Below are 21722 nucleotides of genomic sequence, written 5' to 3'. Positions count from 1 at the left end.
AGAAAATATAGGGGGAAAGCTACTTGACATTTGTCTTGCCATGATTTTTGAGTATGATAATCAAAGCACAGGCAATAAAAAGATAAATATATGAAATAGCAAATTAAAAGGCATCTGCATAGCAAAGGAAACAGTCAACAAAATGAAAAGGCAGCATATGAATGGGAGAAAATATTTGCAAACTGTCAGGGCCAGCCTGACAGGGTTGAGCCGGGCTGAGGCAGGGAGGTGGGAATTGAGAAAAGAAAGAAAGACAGGAAAGCGGGGTCGGGAGGACCCCAGTTCTCTTGATGAACTGAAGCAACTTTATTAGCCACACAATATTATTTATACATAACACACTGAATAGGAGGTCTATCAAGAGGAATGTATTCTTTGTTCCTCTTAATCTCTAAGGGGGGGACACAGCAGAAGGACAAGTTCTCAGTACAGCATATCTCAGTAAATAGTTATAGACTTCTTGGTAAGCTATGAAAGGCTGTTCTCATTCTACAAATGTTGCTCTTATTCTACTGATAAACACCATCCAAACAAGTCTGGGAAAACTGTGTTGGTAAGGATCCCAGCCTTGCTAGCCCCTACAGGTGCAAGGACCTTGCCAGCTTACATCTGGCCCCCAACAGCAAACTATATATCTGATATGGGGTTAATATCCCAAATATATAAGGAGCTCATACAACTGAGTAGCAAAAACCAAATAATGTAATTAAAAATGGGCAAATGACTTGATTAGACATTTTCCCAATGAGGACTTGCAAATGGCCAACGGGTACATGAAAATTTGGTCAACATCACTAATCATCAGGGAAATGCATATCAAACCCACAATGCAGTATCACCTCACACCTGTCAGAATGACTAATATAAAAAAAGACAAGAGACAACAAGTGGAGGATGTGTTAAAAAAGGAATCCTTTTACTTTGTTTGTAGGAATGTAATTTGGTACATCACCATGGAAAATAGTATGAAAGTTTCTCAAAATATTAAAACTGCCATATGATCCAGCAATTTCACTTCTAGGTATATATTGGAAGGAAATGAAGTCACTACTACAAAGAGATATCTTCACTCTATGTTAATTCACAAGCTGAGATAAAAAACCTAAAGGTTCATCAACAATTAAATAGGTAAAGGAAATCTAGTATATATATACATATATGTACATTAAAATATTATTCAGCCATATAAAAAGATGAAATACTGCCATTTGTGACAACATCGATGAACATGAAGGGCATTGTGCTAAAGATATAAACCAAATATAGAAAGGTATGAAAGGTATGATACCACTTATATGTGGAATATAAAAAAGTTGAACTTAAAAACCAGTGAATAAAATGGTTGTTACTAGGGGCTGAGGAGTGAAGAAAATGAGAGGACATTGGTCAAGGAATAAAAGCTTTCAGTTACAAAATGACTGTCCTATAAATGTAGTTTACAGCATAGTAACTCTAGTTCATAATACTATATTGTATATGTGAAATTTGCTGACAGTTGATCGTAAGTGTTCTCACTATAGATAAAAGGTAACTATTGTGAATTAGCTTGACTGTCAATATTAATATAATTTTGCCTTTATTTAATTTAATTTAATTACTTTTAGTCAATGCTTTATTCCCTTTTATGTCAATTTCAAAGACAACAGATTATCTATATATATAAAAGCCTGAGCGACCGAACGACCGAACGATTGGTCGACCAGTCGCTATGACAAGCACTGACCACCAGGAGACAGACCTTCAACGCACAGGATCGGGCTCCCTCCCGTCTGGATCGGGCCTGCAGGGATCGGGCTGAAACAGGCTATCCGACATTCCCGGAGGGGTCCTGGATTGGGAGAGGGCACAGGAGGTCAAGGGACCCTACTGGTGCACGAATTCGTGCACCGGGCCTCTAGTAATATTCATAAATTAGTTAAATAATCTAGAACTGAAGTGAGTAAAGATGTGAACCTTTAAATATATATATATAAACTTTATTATATGATATATAAAAACACAGAGAACAAATAGAAATATATTCATTCTATAACATGCAAACTTAAACAAACATCATTACATGAGAACGTCTAAATGTTGTACAGAGCACATGGAACAAAAATCAGAATAAGAACAAGGAATAACTGCAGTTATTCCTAAAACTTCAAACCTACAGGTCATTTCCAACTCCATCTAAAAGGCTACATCCTGATAACTCCTAATAGTTGTAGGTAGTATTTGGAAAACAGTATTTGCCTTTCTCTGCTGGAAGCCAAGAAAATGTGCAGAAGTGCCAACTACTATTCTGTGTTCTTAGTGACTATTTGCCCATTGGTTACCATCGCATTGGAACCTTGATTGCATATGTGTTTACTCTTACAGATCACCCTTGTGGGGTGAATAGATCATGCTTGGATCCTGGCAGGGTGGAGGTTAAATGCTAGCCAAGAAGCCATAGGCACCCGCTATCCACTAACAGAGAGTGGTAGAGCAGGGATCCCCAGATAGAGTATGGTGAGCCTAATTGGCAACAGATGCTGGATTCCCTAGATGTAAAGGATAGAAGTAAGATAAGGATATGAAGACTTGAAAGTATATCTCTTTCTAATAGCACTTTTGTGTTGGTGAAAACTCAAGAAGTTGATATTAAGGGGTCAGATTAACAGTCAGAAGGAGTTACCCTATCTTTTATATCTTTTGACCCTCTAATTCTTTAGTCACACAATGAGATATATGGATTAGATAACTTCCAAGATTCCTTCAGATTGGATGTTTAATGTGTTCATTCCTGATTTCATTGATTCTTCTTGAAATTGGTTTGAATCTTGAAATTTGAATCTTAAATCATGTTTTCAGTTTTGTTTTTTGTTGTTGTTTTTGTTTTGTTTTGTTTTGTATTCTCAGTTTCTTTGTTATGAAATTGAGCAAATAATATCTAACTTACAGTGGAAAGACAATTTAGTGCTCAACACTCAGTAGAGTAAAATTGTTATGAGCCTATTTGCAAATGTAAGGAAAATTTAAAAATAAGTCAGAAAATATATTTACATGTTATACAAAAGATTCCTTACTGAGATGACTAAAGATTATAATAACTTCCTTAATTATACCTCACCTCTTAGGATCTTTGATGACATATCCAGACTTTTGTATCTATGCTTTAATTTTGTACTTTTAATTCACATTTAAATCCACATTTGACAATCTTAGGTCTTAAGACTGTCTGAAGTTTTTTTCACATTTGTCATAGCTGATGATTATAACCATTATCTCAATTATATTAAGTTTAAGAGACATACCTTTTATCATTAGCAAAACATTCCTTTTTGTTGTTTTATATTTGCTTTAAAAATAACACAGTAAACTGCAAAGGGAAATCCTGAAATGTTTATTTGTCTGCTGGCACAAAATTCTAAATTCTGAGTTCAGAAGGCATAGGGGGACAAGTTATAACACGGGGAAATTAAGATGGTATAAAAACCAAACTTGCAAATATCAAGTGCCTATAAACATGACATATCCTTCACCATGTTGCAAATCACTTATTTGATAAAATTATTTTCCAGTTTCATCTTTTGCAATTTTCAAGCAAATTTTAAGCATTTTACATTTCTTTGTTTAAAATGTCATAGGTAGTGAAAAATCTGAAGATCTTTACTATGTATCTATCTGTTTCCTGATTTCTAAAGTATATATCAAAATATTTAATCTAGTTTCTCTTAGGCTGTTTTAATATGTAGAGGCCTATGTGAGTTATAAATATTTTTAATTGGTCATTTATGTTACACATCTTCAATTTAGAAACAAACAAAAGTAGACAAAAGAAATAGTAAAGATAAGCAGAGGAGAAATACCCAATATTAACATTTTAGTTTATAGCTAGATTTTTTATGTATAATCATGCAGTAATTTATTGAGAAAGTACATAACTAAACAATATATTACATTATGAATTAAGTTGACACAATATATCCACTGACAACATAATATTTTTGAACACTTTCAAAGAAGATACTGGTATTAGAGATCACAGACTCAGACTGCAAACTCATCTTTTATCTCCTCTGATTCCACTAAATGATCTATATATTCTGTAGGAAAAAAAAATACCCAGCAAAAATGAATGATTTCTATATCTTCTTAATAAGGTTTCAAAAGTTTCCACATTAACCAGTTTGTTTGTTGCAATTAATCAAAATATCAACTACCAAAATTTAGATCTTTTTAAAAATAAGGTTTATTTGTAATAACTATCTTCAATAACTCTGTATTTATATTTACCCTGGGGAATGCACAAGTATAGATATTGCTAGCTTTAATATGTATTTAAAAGGTGTATTCTTTATATTATTGCAAAAGGATAAGACTCTTCTCCCCACTCTAAAAATCTCTTCCGTACTGTACGGAATTCTCAGTGCATTTGAACTAAGACTCCGGAGCACTCGGCAAAGGGGAGTTTGGGACAACTGACCAGAGCCAGGTTTTCTCTCTTCTCAGTTAGACAACTGAAAACAGGAGCTCTAGTTTTAAATAGTCAGAGAAAAGTTTAAATATTAGAAAAATAAAGAGAGGAAATGCAACGAACTTCTTCAAAATACATGCCTGAGGTAAGCATAGCTTGTTATGGCAGCTTCCAGATGAAATCTTTAGTTTTGAATCTTCAGGCTCATATTTGCCAGGCTTTTCCTAAGGTCTCTGATTTGGTCATTCTTCTTGGTTAGAATTTCTTGTATGTTCCATAGGCTTCTGTTTGTTGGAACTTCTTCTCTAATTCATTTTCAGCCAATCTCAGCTGCTTCTGAATCCTGGGTAGGTCATGCTTGGCTGTCACTAGATTCTCCTCCACACACTTGTGATTTTCTGTCTTAAGTGTCTTCTGAAACCCAGTCTTTAAAGCAGCAACTGTGTTTTCCACTCAAGTCTTGGGCCTCTATAAAACCCTTTAGATTTCCTCAGTCAAGCTGTAAATCACGCAGTGCTCTTTCTAGCTTTGACTTTTCATCCAATGAGTTTGTAGCCTGCATTTCCATGGTCTTCAGCCTTGACTTTGATTTCTCATTCTGTTCTTGAAGACTTAAGATTTCCTGGTTTCCATTTTCTTTAAGTGGATCAGGTTTTGGCTTTAAGGTATCTAGGATGGGCTTATTTATTTATTTATGTGCCTCAGGCATGAAACAGCTCTGGCCACCAACACAGGCATCAAGCTAGGATGAACTAAGAACTGTACATCTGCTTTGCCCCAGATTGATATAAGAACACCACCACCAATCAGATGTCTCCTTGCCCATTGCCAGCGGGAATGATGGGCTATTTAGTGGAAGATGTCAGTTCTGCTTTTTCAAATTCTGCAACTTGTTCTAATTACTCTGGTTTCAAGTTCAGAGTTATCTGTTTGCAGCTTGAGGTACCACTTCTCAGCTTGCAAGAAATACTGCCCCAGAAGTAACACGTTGGTGTAAGCTCCTTGTGGCCCATAGCCTGCAGCCCATTCAGAACTGCAGAGACTTGGAGGTGAGTCTCAGACCTCCCCCAGCCTGCTCTCCTTGAGGTCTTGGAAGCAGGAATCTACAGTTTTGAGTCTCAAGCCTCTTTTTGAACGAACTAAATGCATATAATTAATAGCTTCATTTTGGTGGTGCTCATTCAGGCCCTACTCTGCCAGGTGGCAATCAGCAGCCATGAGGAGCGGGAGGGGCCAGGAACAGCCCCGCTTAACTGAGCACTGCCCCTGGTTGGACCGCAGGGGATGCGGAGGGTGGACGGGTTGTTTAGAAGCCTCCGGTTGCTAATGGGAAGGGAGGCCTAGACCTTTTTTTAATCACTACAGGTAACATCAAATATCTTCTGTTGCTATCAGAAAGGAATAAAAAATGGCTTTATACAGCAAAATAAATAGTCACAGCCATAAACAATAGAGGCAGCAGATGATTTTTATGAACAATAAATGAGTCCTATAATTTAACGTTTAGATCAGTTGGTGTGACAAGAATTTTTAAACATGCAATACCTGACTATTTGGTCTGGGGCACTGCCCTCTTCTCTCTTAGATTGATGAATAATAATAAGAAAAAAATGAAAACAGCCAACACAACAATCGCTGGCCAGTGTGAATGAATCAAAATTTTGCCTAGAAAATACATCTTTTGGAGTGACGCAGAATTTTAGCAATAGCATTATGTGTGCCATGAGATGAAAAAGGTTGAAAATTGCTGCTTTAGATGAATTAACATTAAATGAATCAGAATCACAGATGGGGCTTTTCTTCCTTTGAAAGTATGTTTTAGTTGAAAACTTAAAAGTGAAAATATTTGGCAAGAAATTGGTGGTTATTTTATCAATCCAAACCATGCAATCAGTTTTGTGATGTTTGCTAAAGACATAATTCTATCATCTTTAATAAGATAGTATTTTTTTTAAGTGGAGCTTTCTAGGTTGAAAGGCTGCTATGCAACTCTTATGAACCTTTACTGTGAATTCATTATAATGAATTATTATGAAATGATTGGGATAAAAGCAGCAATCTCTCCAGGACAAAAGCAGCAATTTGGCTTTCTGGGAAGTTCCAACCTCCTTTAATAATCCTATGGAACTGATACCACGGAGGAGAGCTAATGTCACATTCGAGTGTCAACTTAACTATTCCTGAGTGATGACATTTGGTGGCTTCTAATGTTAGCCACACCAATGTATTTATATTTGTAAAGGGTGATGTTAACTGCGGCGTTAATTATTTACTTTTGCAATGTCCCCTTCTTTCCTCATTGTCTACATGGTGAATATAGTGTAGAAGTAAATCGACTATAATTTGGTAAAATGACAACACCTGTGGTGAGATTTTAGATGATACTTGGGATTGAATTGAGTATATGTCAGAACTAAAATATGATTATTTTAAATTATGCAACATCAACTGGATCATTATTTTTAGCTTCTTCACTGACTTTCTTCACAGCAGAATAACTTACTTAGGAAAAAACGAATCCTATATAATAAAAGGCTAATATGCAAATCTACCGAATGGTGGCACGACTGGTCGCTATGATGCACACTGACCACCAGGGGGCAGATTCTCAACAAAGGAGCTGCCCCCTGGTGGTCAGTGTGCTCCCACAGGGGGAGCACCGTTCAGCCAAAAGCCAGGCTCAGGGCTGGCAAACACAGTGGCAGTGGCGGGAGCCTCTCCCACCTCTAGAGAGCAGGCCTAAGCTGTCAGTTGGTCATCCCCTGAGGGCTTCCGGACTGTGAGAGGGCACAGGCCAGGCTGAGAAACCCCCTCACCCCGAGTGCATACATTTTGTGCACCGGGCCTCTAGTGTTACATATTTGTAAACCTAAGGACACACCAATGTTTTAAATACTTAAAAATGTCTCCATTTAAAATTCTTTTTCATTGAAAGATTAAAAGAAAAATCAATTAAAAAAGATTTTTCAGGCTTTTCTAGTTAAATTGACATCTCTCTATTAAAATGTATTACAGTCTATAAATGCTTATGTTGTATAATCACTTTGAAACATTGCTTTTGTAAAAGTGTAGTGGTCTAGAACAGGTACAAAACACCAATTCTTGATAATTCAGTTCAGTAGAGAAAAATAATATAGAATTGAATTAAATATATATATATATTCTTTTTTTTAAATGCCATTGTCATATTTCTTTCTTTTTTAGGTTGTCTTTAGTATGATTCTAATTCCTATACCAGTGGCCTAATCTCTTAAGAAAATCACATTGTAGAGGAAATTCAAAGCAATAAAACAAGTATCTCCACCCTTTCTTTGCATATCTAGAAGAACTTTGCAAGATCTTTTTGTTCCTCTCCATGTAGGGGAGTCAGGGCCTCTAATCCACTATCCAGAAATCTGTCTCTGACCTCAGCCCACCCAGCCTTAGTTGTTGCTCTCCTCCTTTTTTCTTTGCCCCTACTTCCCTTTCTATCCTGGAACCCATTTCTACTCCCTCTGGTGCAATTTCCCAAATCAAAATCAGTGTCTAGTGCTCCTTCCCCTCAGACCACTCTTCATTAGAAGGCTTGAGTGTGGACGCACACACACACACACACACACACACACGCATACAAACACACACACACGCAATGATAGAGGCCATTGCCTCTCAGGCAAAGTTAAATTTTCTTTACCAGATATTAAAGGGAATGAAGCTTTGAATACTTCTATCTGAATCGTTTTCTGTTTTAAAAGAGTAATGGGTAGTCATTTTTCAAAGAAATATAGGGAGATATCTTATGTTTTGATATGGTATATTTTTTCAGAACTGTTATTCCCCTTTTTAAAAGTCTAGATTGTTTAAGGTGGATTTAAAATCAAACTGTAAACTTCCAGTTTAATAAACACAAAGCCAAATAAAGTATATAACAGATGCCTCTACTTGACAATGATAGACATTCAAAAATATTTGTTGAATAAATGATAAAGTGAATGACCAGATGTTCCTTCTCCACTTTTGAGATTAACTCCAATTCACAAACTATTTCCTAAAATATTCCCACACCAGGCTTATTATTCTTTACACTTTTAGAAACTAAGCAAAGGTGATCATGAATGATTATTTGCATACATTTTCAATGATTAAAACAGGTATATTCACATGTTCATGCTACTGCATCACATAGCTATATAAAGATGTCTAACTAATATGAGTGTCAGTGTTAACTTTGCATTTGGCCAATTCATGTCTAAATTTACCATTAAGTGAAAGCTACAGGCTAGATGAAGTCCTATACTTTAGTTTAATGACCTCCAGTCTTCACTATTACTTCCAGCTGCTAAGTTAAGATAACTTATTGACTACACAGATTCAACCCTATGAATGTGAATTCTGGATTCTCTTTTCTCTGACTTGGTGATTATATAAAACTTCTTCTGGCATTTTAGACATTAGATATTTTGAAGTAACATTTGAATTTACCCAATCATTTGAATGTAAGGTCTTCTGTTGTCTACACTTGAATCCCATTTCAATTCCAAATAATTTCAAGTTTAGTCCTGGCCTGGTTTTCAAGAGGCTGAGTTTATATAATAGGAATAAAGTAGGGAGAAATAAGGAAGTAAACTATGTACCCTAGACATAATAAAGGTTAGTTGGATAGATAAAATCCACTCCAGATTACATTCAAGGTGTAGTAACCAAGGGCACTGTGAATTGAGTGTACTTCGATTTTTATTGGCATAATTGCTAATAATGGTAATGTAATTTCCAGCATAGAAATAAATCCATAATGAGGGAAGCGGCAGTAATAATATAACTTTCCACCATCCATGCCCGTATAACAAAGATAGTGAGGTTTAAGTGATTAACCAGAAAACAAATTAAGGACTGTTACACATAGTGGAATTATTTAATAGTGTGTGACATAGAATCAATCATACTAATAATTTCTGTTCAATGAGAAAGACTAAGGAATGCTACCTGCCTAGAAGTGTTAGTTTTTCAACCAAAATTTCCAAGGTACTTTCAACACCCCCTATCACCACTCCTTATGACATGGCAGGCAACAATTTGCAGCCATTCTTAAGAAAATAGACGGGGAAAAAAAAGAAAATAGACAGGGATGATGTATATTTTCTAACACAAAAAATACAAAAATTAAGAACATATTTATCTAAGGTTCACATTTCTTGTCTGTATTGAGTGAAAAATTATCATTTTAAAGGAATTCAGTTAATAAAAACTCTGTTTAAAATATAAGCATATAAAGCATAGATTCCTGAGAATTTATTGTGATTTCTTCAAGTGTTTGTCCTCACCAGTTTGTGGCTACACTTTTGGTTCCCAAATATAAAAGCTTTTTTGCCACTTTCTCCATGATTGAAGGAATAGTATCTTTTTTTTTTTTTTTACAGAGTTCCTCCCCTCAGGAATCTAAGGTGTAGGTGTTTAAACTTCTTTTCAGATTGTTGCTCATCGCTGTAGAGCAGCGATTTTCAACTGGCGTGCCGTGAGACTTTTTAAAACCTGCAATACCTGACTATTCTGTCAGTTTTACTGACCTCTTTTGGCTTAGACTGTCAAATAAAAATGACAACAGCAACACAACAATAGCTGTCCATCGTGAATGAATCAAAATTCTACCTTTATTAAAAATATATTTTATTGATTTTTTTAATGTATTTCTTTTTTTTATTGCTTAAAGTATTACAAAGGGTATTACATATGTGTCCTTTTTTCCCCCGCCCTTGACAATCCCCTGGCCTCCCCTACTCCCAATGTCTTATGTCCATTGGTTATGCTTATATGCATGCATACAAGTCCTTCGGTTGATCTCTTACCCCCCTCCCTCCTGCCCCCCAACCCTCCCTGGCCTTCCCACTGCAGTTTGACAATCAGTTTGAGGCAGCTCTGCCTCTGTATCTATTATTGTTCATAAGTTTATAATGGTCTTTATTATCCATGAATGAGTGAGATCATGTGGTATTTTTCCTTCGTTGACTGGCTTATTTCACTTAGCATAATGCTGAAAGGAAGGGAGAGGGATAGAGAGCCAGAAACATCGATGAGAGAGAAACATCGATGAGCTGCCTCCTGCACACCCCCAACTGGGGATGAGCCCGCAACCAAGGTACATGCTCTTGACTGGAATTGAACCTGGGACCTTTCAGTCTGCAGGCTGACGCTCTATCCACTGATTCAAACCGGTTAGAGCAAAATTGTACCTTTTTTGTTGGTCAGATGGGCAAAAATCTATTTTGGTGTGCTGCAGACTTTTAGTAATTAGCTCATGTGTGCCACTAGATGAAAAAGGTTGACAATCACTGCTGTAGAGTGTTGATAGTCATGCCAGGCCTCCCTAACATTTCCATAGTAGTGCTGGCACATCTAGAACATTGCTGCCATCAACAATGCCAATATCTCCACCTATGTCTTCACCAGATACATATGGGCATAACTTCAAACAAACCATGCCCAGTGCCAGTAGAACCAGAGCAGATAGCTGCATTTCAATCACATATTAGTACTGGTACTGCTGAGAAGTGGGGAAAAAATTGCCTTTTTTGTTACTCTCCCATGAGGGCTTGCACAGATTTACTCGAACCTCAATGTGCCAGTGGTCAGTGATGGATTTTTTTCAGGTACCATCACAGTTAGTCAGGTGTGTACTTTGCTGTCTCAGTTTCATGGAAGTACAGCTCTAAGCCATAACATTCCTGTCTTTATGAGCCCAAACCCACATAGGAATGGAGTATAAATCTGCTGCATCCTCTGAGAGCTGGTGCTGGTAGAGCTTAAATCCAGCCACCTGTCACTGTCACTAGCTGTCACCTGGGGGCATGAAGGCCTGACTTGCTCATAATTGCTTTAATGCATCGAGGGGAAGGTTTCAACTCTAAAGCAAAGTTTCATAAGTGTGCCAAGTGTTACAGATATAAGTGTGATGCAGCTCTTTCAAAAAATCTTTGCTGCAATTGTTACAACTAAGGAGTGAGACTATTTGCCCAAGGGAAGGTGTATTTTATGCTGGAGCAGGACTATCATTCATGGTTAATCTCGGTCAATGGCACTGAATCGTGTTCTCAGGCCCTTTCACTGTATCCCTCAAAATGAATTTCCTCTCAGTATGTCCTACAATATTTCCTCTGTCAGGAAACATTTCTATATTTCTGGACATCATTGTGGAAAGCCTTCAGTCCACATCTTTTTCTGCCTACCCTTTCACAAAGTTTCTCAGTCCTTACCTGGTATTTGAATAAGTCAGTTCATCCACTCTAGATATTTATTTATTATTCACTTTTTGCTAGGCAATGATGTAGTCATAGAGAATGCAAGAGTTAAAGAAATAGAGAGATGCGATTGTAAACTCATAACTTTCTCTCTATATAATAATAGAATTAATAAATTTTTTAAATATATTTTATTGATTTTTTACAGAGAGGAAGGGAGAGGGATAGAGAGTTAGAAACATCGATGAGAGAGAAGGATCGATTAGCTGCCTCCTGCACACTCCCTACTGGGGATGTGCCCGCAACCAAGGTACATGCCCTTGACCGGAATCAAACCTGGGACCCTTCAGTCCCCAGGCCTACGTTCTAGCCAGTGAGCCAAACCAGCCAGGGCTAGAATTAATAAATTTTTAAAATAACATGACAGATGATGGTAAGTGCTAAAATAAAATAAGGAAGTAGGGCTATAGGTCATGCTAGGATTGAGGATGATTTTTAATTTTACATAGAGTGGTCAGGGACTGCTTGCATATGGGTAAATTTGAGCCAAGATATGAAGAAAATGAGGAAGTGAGCCAAAATATCTGGGAGGAGATTGTTCTAGTAAGAGTGTGCAAAAGTATACAGACCCTGAGGAGTGAGCCTCCTAGGTGGTCAAAGAAGGAATAGACATAGGGCTGGGGTTGTAACTCCATAGAACAGCAAATTTTATGTTTCTTCTCTAGCGCAATAAAGACTCCCATTACAATGAAAGAAAAAAAAAGATAGTTGACATGATCAATCTACTGTAGATTAACAAGGGACACAGATGGGAATCAACAGACCATTAAAAACCAAGGTTTTTTTTAAAAGTTGAGATAGTAAGGTAAAATAATGTGCCTTGCCATCTATAGCTAAGGATAAAATTCCTTAGGGTGAAGTGATATAAAGATAATGCAAGCCCTATCTGGTTTGGCTCAGTGGATAGAGCTTCAGCCTGCAGACTGAAGGGTCCCAGGTTCAATTCCGTTCAAGGTCACATGCCTGGGTTGCAGGCTCAATCCCCAGTAGGGGGCATGCAGGCGACAGCCAATCAATAATTCTCATCATTGATTTTTTTCTCTCTCTCTCCTTCTCCCTTCCTCTATGAAATCAATAAAAATATATAAAAAATAAATATAATGCAAGACTAACATATACTAGTATTTGCATTTGAAAGCATTGGCCCAAGTTCACTGCTTAATAAGCAGGTTATATAGCAATTTTAGAAAAATTAAATATTCTCAATTGATTCAATGTTTTACTTACAAGTTTTATCAAAGATAGAAACTTTTAGCATTGGAAATCCAGTTACAAGTACATTCAAATCTTGCTGCTCTAAATAAATAGCTGGAACAAAAGAAAAGTTGGCAACATACTCAGGTGCTGCTTTAAAGAGTTGCAATATTTTGATATGCCCAATTTAGCACATCTTTTTTGATGTGGACCATATTACTTCATTTAACAAATAATAATTAGTATTATTATTTGCAGGGATCTGTTTTAGATGCTAGGATGTAACAGTGAACAAACTTGCATTATGTCAGCAGCAAGGCAGATATATGTTATGGTAACTGAATACATATAGACTTTAAACAAAATTAGTCATTAGGGAAATGCAAATTCAACTATAATGATATTGCATACACACTACTAGAATGGCTATAATAAGAAAAAACTGACTGTACCAAGTACTGCAATGCTGTAAAGAAACTAGACCCTTATACATTGCTGGCGGCATTAAAAATGGTACCATTACTTTGGAAAACACATTGGAAGTTTCTTTAAAAGTGAAATACATACTTTTGGTATGACCCAGTCATTTCATTGCTGGTTATGTACCAAAGAAAATTGAAAACACATGTTCACACAAAGACTTGGACATTTATGTTCATAGCATCATTATGCAAAAGAATGAAAATTCGAGAAAATTCAAATGTCCATAAAGTGGTGAAAGTAAACACAAAATGTAGTCTAGCTTTAAAATAACATACTTGTCAGCAATACAAAGAAATGGACTACTGTTTACATGCTACAACAAAGATAGGCCTCAAAAAATAGTATGCTAAATGAAAGAACCAGCCATAGTATGTTTCCATTTATTGTATGGTTCTATTTATATTCAGTTACCAGTAAGGCAAGACTATAGATACAGAAGCAAATAAGTGGTTCTCTGAAACTGTAGGCAGGAGTAGGAGTTGACGGCAAATGGGCACTAGATAACTTTTTTGGAATGAAGAAAGTGTTCTAAGACTTGGCTGTGTTGACAGTTGACAATGGTATAAATGTACTAAAACATCAAAATGTACACTTCAGAGGTGCAGTGTGTGCTTTAATAGTAGTAGGTAAAAAACAAAACAAAACAAAAGAAAGGAAAGATTGAAGAGGCCAGGATGCAGTGAGAAGTGTAGCCAGGGGCCTCATCATGTCATCACTGAAGCCGGGATATTAGTTTGGACTTTATATGTTTGTAGGACTTAATAAGTTTATAGTGAATGCATTGAGGATTAGAAAGACTGGAATTAATTTATGTTTTTTAAAGGATGCTCTATGTTGACTTTCAACATAGGTGGTAAGCTTGAAGTAAGACAATCAATTAAGATGCTTTTACAGTAGTTCAGGAAATAAATTATGGAAGCTAGATCAAGAATGGTGCAGTGGATCCTGGCTGGTGTGGCTCAATGGTTGTGCACCTACCTATGAACCAGGAGGTCATAGTTAGATTCCCTGTCAGGGCATATCTGTGAGCTCCATCCCAGAAGGGGGCGTGCAGGAGGCAGCCAATCGATGATTCTCTCTCATCATTGATGCTTCTATCCTTTTCCCTTCTTCCATCTCTAAAAATCAATAAAAACCTATTTTTAAAAAAGAATGAGGGAGTGGAGGGTAATGAAAGTAGTTTGTTTCAGACTTTGTTTGTAAAATAGCACTTCCTAATGGAAGTGCTTGAGCCACTATACTTTCGTCCTTTTATTACCAAACTAGAAGCCTAGCGTGTGAAATCACGCAGCCCCACCCACCTGCACTGGTCTTTGGTCGCTACAGCGTTAGGGCCACTGGGTTTTTGTAATATAGATAATGTGAGTAAATAACAGCTTCATCCCATTTCTGACCCTCAGTCCAATGCTGAACACAACCTAGATTAGTACTTAAGTCTCAAACTTAAGACTTAGGGAGGAGCCATTGATAGGATACAGATCACAGAAGACTGATGCATAGATATTATAATTATTAAAAACAAAGAAAAGAACTCCTTTGTTTTTTTTTTTAATGTGGCTACCTTTCACAGTATCAATAAAGCTGCATTGAAATGTCTATGTCAAGTTTCATTATTCACCCTTAAGATGAGGCATTCTTATTTGGGAATGCAAAATATTACTACATACCTTCATGATAGCCATACAAAACAGCTGAGCAAAATTAGGCAACTGTACCTTAATTTTTATAATATATGATGTATAATTTGGTTAACAGCTTTGTACTCAAGTAAATGAAATATAAACCATGGAAATCTCTGAGTGAAATTTCCCTTTTCAAATTTGAAGTATAATTTTCTTTTATAATAATGCATTTTATTTTTGAAGGATAATTTCAGAGAAACTTTAGATATTGAAATATTGAATGATAATTTTGAAAATTATATGAAGGAAATAGTTATAGCAATTTATCTTTGTTTTTTATAGGCTGAACTTACTAAACTAAATATATAACCTGTAAATTTTGAGGGATCAAATAATTTAAAAAGAAACAAATTGTAAAACTGGCTTCAAGTATTCTCATATTAAGGGTTTTACAATTTTCCTATTCCGAAAATTTCAAATTGCTACCACTTATTGCATGGAGAAAAATAAAAATAAATGGTCATTTATGTTAAACTCTACTAGTGAAAAAAAAGTTTTTGCCAAGAAGCTTAAATTATAACCTCCACATGTAAAGAAATGTTCACCTATTTGCCTTTGTTTATATAATGAATGCTAAGTGACACTTTTAAGAGTATTCAGAGTTATTTCCCTGGAACACAAACTCTGTTACCTGAAGCAAAATAATTGTCCCATGTAATGATTCTGATTATTTTAATGCTCTCATAATTGGTTTACTAATTTTGGAATCTACCTAGCAAGAACAATTTAATAGTTATAAAAATGTCTTTCTCGAGTAACAGATAACCAACCCCCCCCAACACCTGAAATGCAGAGATAAGCAAAAGTTTGTTTCTTACGTATTTAAATACCAAAATAGATGTTCATAATTGTCTGAGATGTGCTCTTCCAGTCTCTTTCCTTGTATCTATGCCATTTTCAGCACATGGGTTTCTTCTTGTCCGTCTGTATTAAGCTAATGGATGGGAAAGACTATGGAGGATCTTACATGAGAGGCTTACCTGGATCAGGCTGGGAAGATGCACATATGTATGTTTTCTTTTCCAACACTGATCAGGACTCACTGACATGGTCAAAGATAATAATTGTTTTTTTTGTCCAAAAATAAAAGGAAATCAGCTTGGTAAATAGCCAATAGTCTCTACCACAACTATAAAGTACTAGTACTTTCAGATATCTAGAGAAAGAATCCTTAATTAAAGATTACTCTGCTCAATACTTATATGATATCAGATCAGAATGGGATCCTTTCATCCTATCATTTCCTCCATTCCATGGTGTTTTTTTTTTAAATACTAGTTTTATTGAGGTGTGATTTACATACCATAAAATCCATCCTCTTATTATTTATTTATTTTGTGTTCAGTTGTCTTTTTTAAGTTTATTTTTATTGTTCAAAGTGTTACATATACCTCTTTTTTTTCCCTTTGACCCCTCTCCCTGGGCACCTACCCACCCTCCCTCCCAGGCCTACCACACTATTGTCTGTGGCCATGGGCTATGCATATATGCACATAAGTTCTTTCATTAATCTATTCCTGTCCCTCCCCTTCCTCTCCCTCTGAGATTCCACAGTCTGTTCCATACTTCCATGTCTCTAGTCTATTTTGTTTATCAGTTTATTTTGTTCATTAGATTCCACATGTGAGTGAGAGCATGTGCTACTTGTCTTTCTCTGGCTTATCTCTCTTAGCTAATACCCTCCAGGTCCCTCTATGCTATCTAAAGGGTAAGAGGTCCTTCTTTTTTTATATCTGCATAGTATTCTTTTGTTTAAATGTACCAGAATTGTGTTTTGTTTTTTTTGTTGTTGTTGTTTTTAATCCACTCATCTACTGATGGGCACTTGGGCTGTTTCCAGATCTTAGCTATTGTAAATAATGCTGCTATAATGGTCAGAGAGAGGACCCAAGTAGACACTTCTCCAAAGATGACAAGAAACATATGAAAAGACAACAGGAATGATGACACCATAAGGAGTGGATTTCTTAGAGTATGGGACAGGTAGGGTGATGAGAGGTCACACACTCCTCTCAGCCTTAAATTAACTAGTTTTCCATCTATATTCATTTCCTTTTCCAGTGAGTTATGTGTCTCCTTTTCCCTTGGTGCAGTCGAAACATATTCACTTCCATTTCTAAAGCATTGGAAGCTTTCCAGTCCCCACTTTGGTGAAAGAGGGAGGCAGTGTTGTGTAGTGGACAAAGCTCAGGATAGTGAGGCAGTCATTCGGTTCCAGACCGAGCTCTGCCCCTGATACTAATGTGACCTTGAGCCAGTTCTTGGTCCTCTCTGGAACTCAGTTTCCCATATAGAAAAGGAAAAGTTCTGCTTGGCTGGCGTGGCTCAGTGGTTGAGCATCAATCTATGAACCAGGAGGTCATAGTTCAATTCCTGGTCAGGGCACATGCCTGGGTTTCGGGCTCAATCCCCAGTGTGGGGCGGGCAGGAGGCAGCCGATCAATGATTCTCTCTCATCATTGATGTTTCTATCTCTCTCTCCCTCTCCCTTCCTCTCTGAAATCAATAAAAATATATTTTATAAAAAAGGAAAAAAAAAAAAGAAACATATGAAAAAAAAATACTCAATGTCACTAATCATGTGAGAGATGCAAATTAAAATGACAATGAGGTATCACCTCACACCTGTTAGAATGGCTATCATGAACAAATCAACAAATAACAAGTGCTGATGAGGATGTGGAGAAAAAGAAACCCTAGCATACTGCTGGTGGGAATGCAGACTGGTGCAACCACTATAAAAAATAGCATGAAGTTTCCTCAAAAATTTTTTAAAAATGGAACTGCCATTTGACCCAGTGATCCCACTTCTAGGAATATATCCTAAGATTCCCAAAACACCAATCAGAAATTCATCCTTTTAAAGTACACGATTAAGTATTTTTTAGTATATTCAAAATGGTATGCATCCAACACTACTATCTAATTTCAGAAAAATGTCATAACCCCAAAAAGAGGCCCTGTACCCATTAACAGTCACTCTCACCCACTTCCCAGCTCCCAGCTGCTGGAACTCACTGATTTACTTTCTGTCTATATGGAATTGCCTATCCAAGAAATTTCATATAAATGAAAGTATGCTCTCTGTGTCCTTTTATGTAAAGGTTATTTCATTTAACAAATTTTTTGAGTTTGATTCATGTAATAGCATGTATCACTACTTCATTTCTTTTTATGGTTCACTCATATTCTATTGTGTGGATATGCCACATTTTGTGTATTCATTAATCCATTTATGAATAGTTCTTTCCACTTTTTGTCTATTATAAATGCTTCTATGAACATGTGTGTACAAGTTCTTGGGTGGACATATGTTTTTTTCAATTTTCCTGGGTACATACCTAAGAGTGTATATATTATAGGTCACATGGTAACGCTATGTTTAACTTTTTCAGGAACTTCTTAACTGTTTTCTAAAATTGTTGAAACATTTGCATTCCCACCATCAATATATAAGGGTTCCAATTTCTCTTTATCAACAATTACTATCATTTATCTTTACGGTTATAGTCACCCCAGAAGGTATAAAATAGTATCTCATTGTGATGTTTACACAATGACTAATGACATTGAGTATCTTTTCAGATGCTTATTAGCTATTAACATACATATTTTTTGAGGAAATGTTTAAATTTTTTCACATTTTAAAATCGTGTTATCAACCTACTGAATGAGAGACTATATTAGCAAATGACATAACTGATTAGGGTTTAGTATCCAAAACATATTAAAACTTATTCAACATAATAATAACAAAGAAAATAATTTGATAAAAAATTGGCAAAGAAAACATACAGATAGCAAACAGACACATGAAAAGATGCTCAACATCACTAAAAATCATCAGGGAAATGCAAATCAAAACCACGAGAAACCACATTACATGTCAGGCAGGCCATTATCAAAAAAGTAAAGAAATAACATATGTTGGTGAAGATGTGGAGAAAAGGGAACCTTTGGACACTGTGGGTCGGACTGTAAATTGGTGCAACTGCCTATGGAAAACAATATGGAGATGGCTGAAAAAATTAAAAATAGACCTACCTTCATATCTAGCAATTCCACTTCTGGGTATTTACTTGAAGAAAATTAAGACACTAATTTGAAAAGATATATGCATCTCTATGTTCATTACAGTTTTAGTTACAATAGCCAAGACATGGAGGTAACTTAGGTTTTCATAAATAGATGAATGTGTACAGAATATGTGATATACTAGAATAGAGGGTTGAGCAAAAGTAGACTTACAGTTGTAATACAAATAAATAATACAATAATTAATAAATAATACATAAATAAACTCTGTTTCACCTACTCACAACTGCAGGCCTACTTTTGGATATATCTATATATCTATCTATATATATATAGATAGATATATAGATATATCCAAATATATATGTATTCTTTTTTTCTAAGAATGTTATTCTTTGTGATGCCATTGTAAGTATAATTGATTTATTAATTTTATTTTAAGGTTATTCCTTGTTAGAATATAGAAAAAAATTTAATACTTGTGTATTAATCCTGTACTCTTCAACACTGCAGAACTCATTAGTTGTAATTGTGTATGCGTGTGTGTGTGTGTGTGTGTGTGTGTGTGTGTGTGTTTTCCTTGGGAATTTTTATGCATAAGATTATGTCATTTGATAGAAAAATTTGTTTTACTTCTACTTTTTCAATCTGAATGCCTTTTCCCCCAACGCATACATTTTTGAACCACCAGTGCAATGTTCAATAAAAATGGTCAGAGTGGGTATACATGTCTTGATTCCAATGTTAGGGGAAATTATTCAGCCATCCACCATTAAATATAATATTACCTGTGTGTTTTCCACAGATAACCTTTTTCAATTGAGGAAGTTTCCTTCTATTTACATTTTTTTCTATTCTTGTTCTTTTGTTTATTTGTGTGATTGAAACATCACAAGAGTTATGAAAGACATAATTGGCTGAACTCAGAAAAAAGTTAAAATTTTGGTCCACTTTTTTTTTTATCCCTCATCCCAGGGTATGCTTAGAGGGAGGACAAGAGGGAGAGAGAGAGAGAAAGAGAGAGAGACATTTATCCTATGTGCCCTGACTAGAGATTTAACCCCACAACTTTTAGATGACAACCTTTACAACCTTTAGGTGCAACTGAGCCACTTCGCCATGCTTGGTTCACTTAAAAAAAATATATTATATATATAATATATATATATAGATATATATATATATCTACACTAATAAAAGAGAAACAGTGGTATTTAGCGTACGACGGCTACCTTTCCCATTGGCTAATCAGCATATCCTTTATGCAAATTAACTGTCAGCCAAGATGGAGGCTGCCACCCATGCACTGAAGCAACCAGGGAGGCTTGCTTGCTCCAGTGACTGCAGACTCCAACGTTCCCCGCCTGCGGCTGCGGGCCTCTCAGCTGCAACTCTAAACAACTATGTACTATGTTGCAAATAAGAGGCTAAACAAAACCCCAGAAACGGGCTTTCATTCAGCCGGGCTTCAGCCAGCCTGACCGCAACATTCTATCGATGTTTTCAGCAGCGAGGCCTCAGAGCTAAAGCTGGCCCAGAATAAAAAAAGAAAAAAAAGAAAAAAAGGAGCGGTTGGGAGCTTCAGTCACCCGCTTCTGGAAAACAGGCTCAGCCCCTCACCCAGACTGGCCAGGCACCCCAGTGGGGACCCCCACCCTGATCCAGGACACCCTTCAGGGAAAACAGCCAGCCCCCACCCATGCACCAGGCCTCTATCCTATACAGTAAAAGGGTAATTTGCCTCCCGGCACCGGGATCAGCGGAGCAGCGAGGCTCCCGGCACCGGGATCAGCATGACAGGGGGCAGCACCCAAACCCCCTGATTAGCCCTGCTCTGTGTGTGACAGGGGGGGGGGGCAAAACCTCTCTATCCACCCTGCTCTGTTTGTGACAGGGGAAGGCGCCCCAACCCCCTGATCAGCCCTGCTCTGTGCCTGATAGGGGGGAGCTCCCCAATCCCCTGATTGCCCTGAGGCTCTGTGTGTGAAAGGGTGCAGCGCCCTAACCCCCCCCCCCCCGGGCCCTGGTCTGTGTGTGACAGGGTAGAGCCATAACCTCTTCATCGGCCCTGCCCTGAGTGTGACAGTGGCCGCGGCCCAACCCCCTGATCGGCCCTGCTCTGTGGGTGATAGAGGGTGGTGCCCCAACCCCCCTTCTCGGGCCTTGCTCTGTGTGTGACAGGGTAGAGCCATAAACTCCCCATTTGCCCTGCCCTGAGTGTGATAGGGTGCAGCGTCCCAACCCCCTGATCCGCCCTGCTCTGTGTGTGACAGGGGGCGGTGCCCCAGCTCCCCTATCGACCCTACTCTGTGAGTGACAAGGGGGAGCTCCTCAACCCCCTGATCGGCCCTGCTCTGTGCATGACAGGGGGGAACTCCCCAACCCCCTGATTGACCCTGCTCTGTGTGTGATAGGGTACGGAGCCCCAACCCCCCTGATGGGCCCTGCTCTGTGAGTGACACGGGGCAGTGCCCCAACCCCCTGATTGGCCCTGCTCTGTGAGTGACAGGGGGCAGCGGCCCAAACCCCCTGATTGGCCTGCTCTGTGCGTGACAAGGGGGTGCGCTGCAACCTCCTAATAGACCTTGCCTTTGAGTGTGAAAGGGGGGGGTGCCC

The 21722-nt window shown here is 37.4% G+C and overlaps 2 pseudogenes; both read right to left on the bottom strand.

Annotated features, from left to right (window-relative positions):
• Positions 1-5605, bottom strand: part of LOC102417606 — a 37359-nt pseudogene extending 31754 nt beyond the window's left edge.
• LOC111826314 lies at positions 5134-5278 on the bottom strand (annotated as a pseudogene).
• Positions 5606-21722: the final 16117 nt, after the last annotated feature.

Source organism: Myotis lucifugus, unplaced genomic scaffold (genome assembly GCF_000147115.1).
Source record: "Myotis lucifugus unplaced genomic scaffold, Myoluc2.0 scaffold_67, whole genome shotgun sequence".
Taxonomy (NCBI): Eukaryota; Metazoa; Chordata; class Mammalia; order Chiroptera; family Vespertilionidae; genus Myotis; species Myotis lucifugus.
This window is presented reverse-complemented; position numbering and strand designations above follow the sequence as displayed.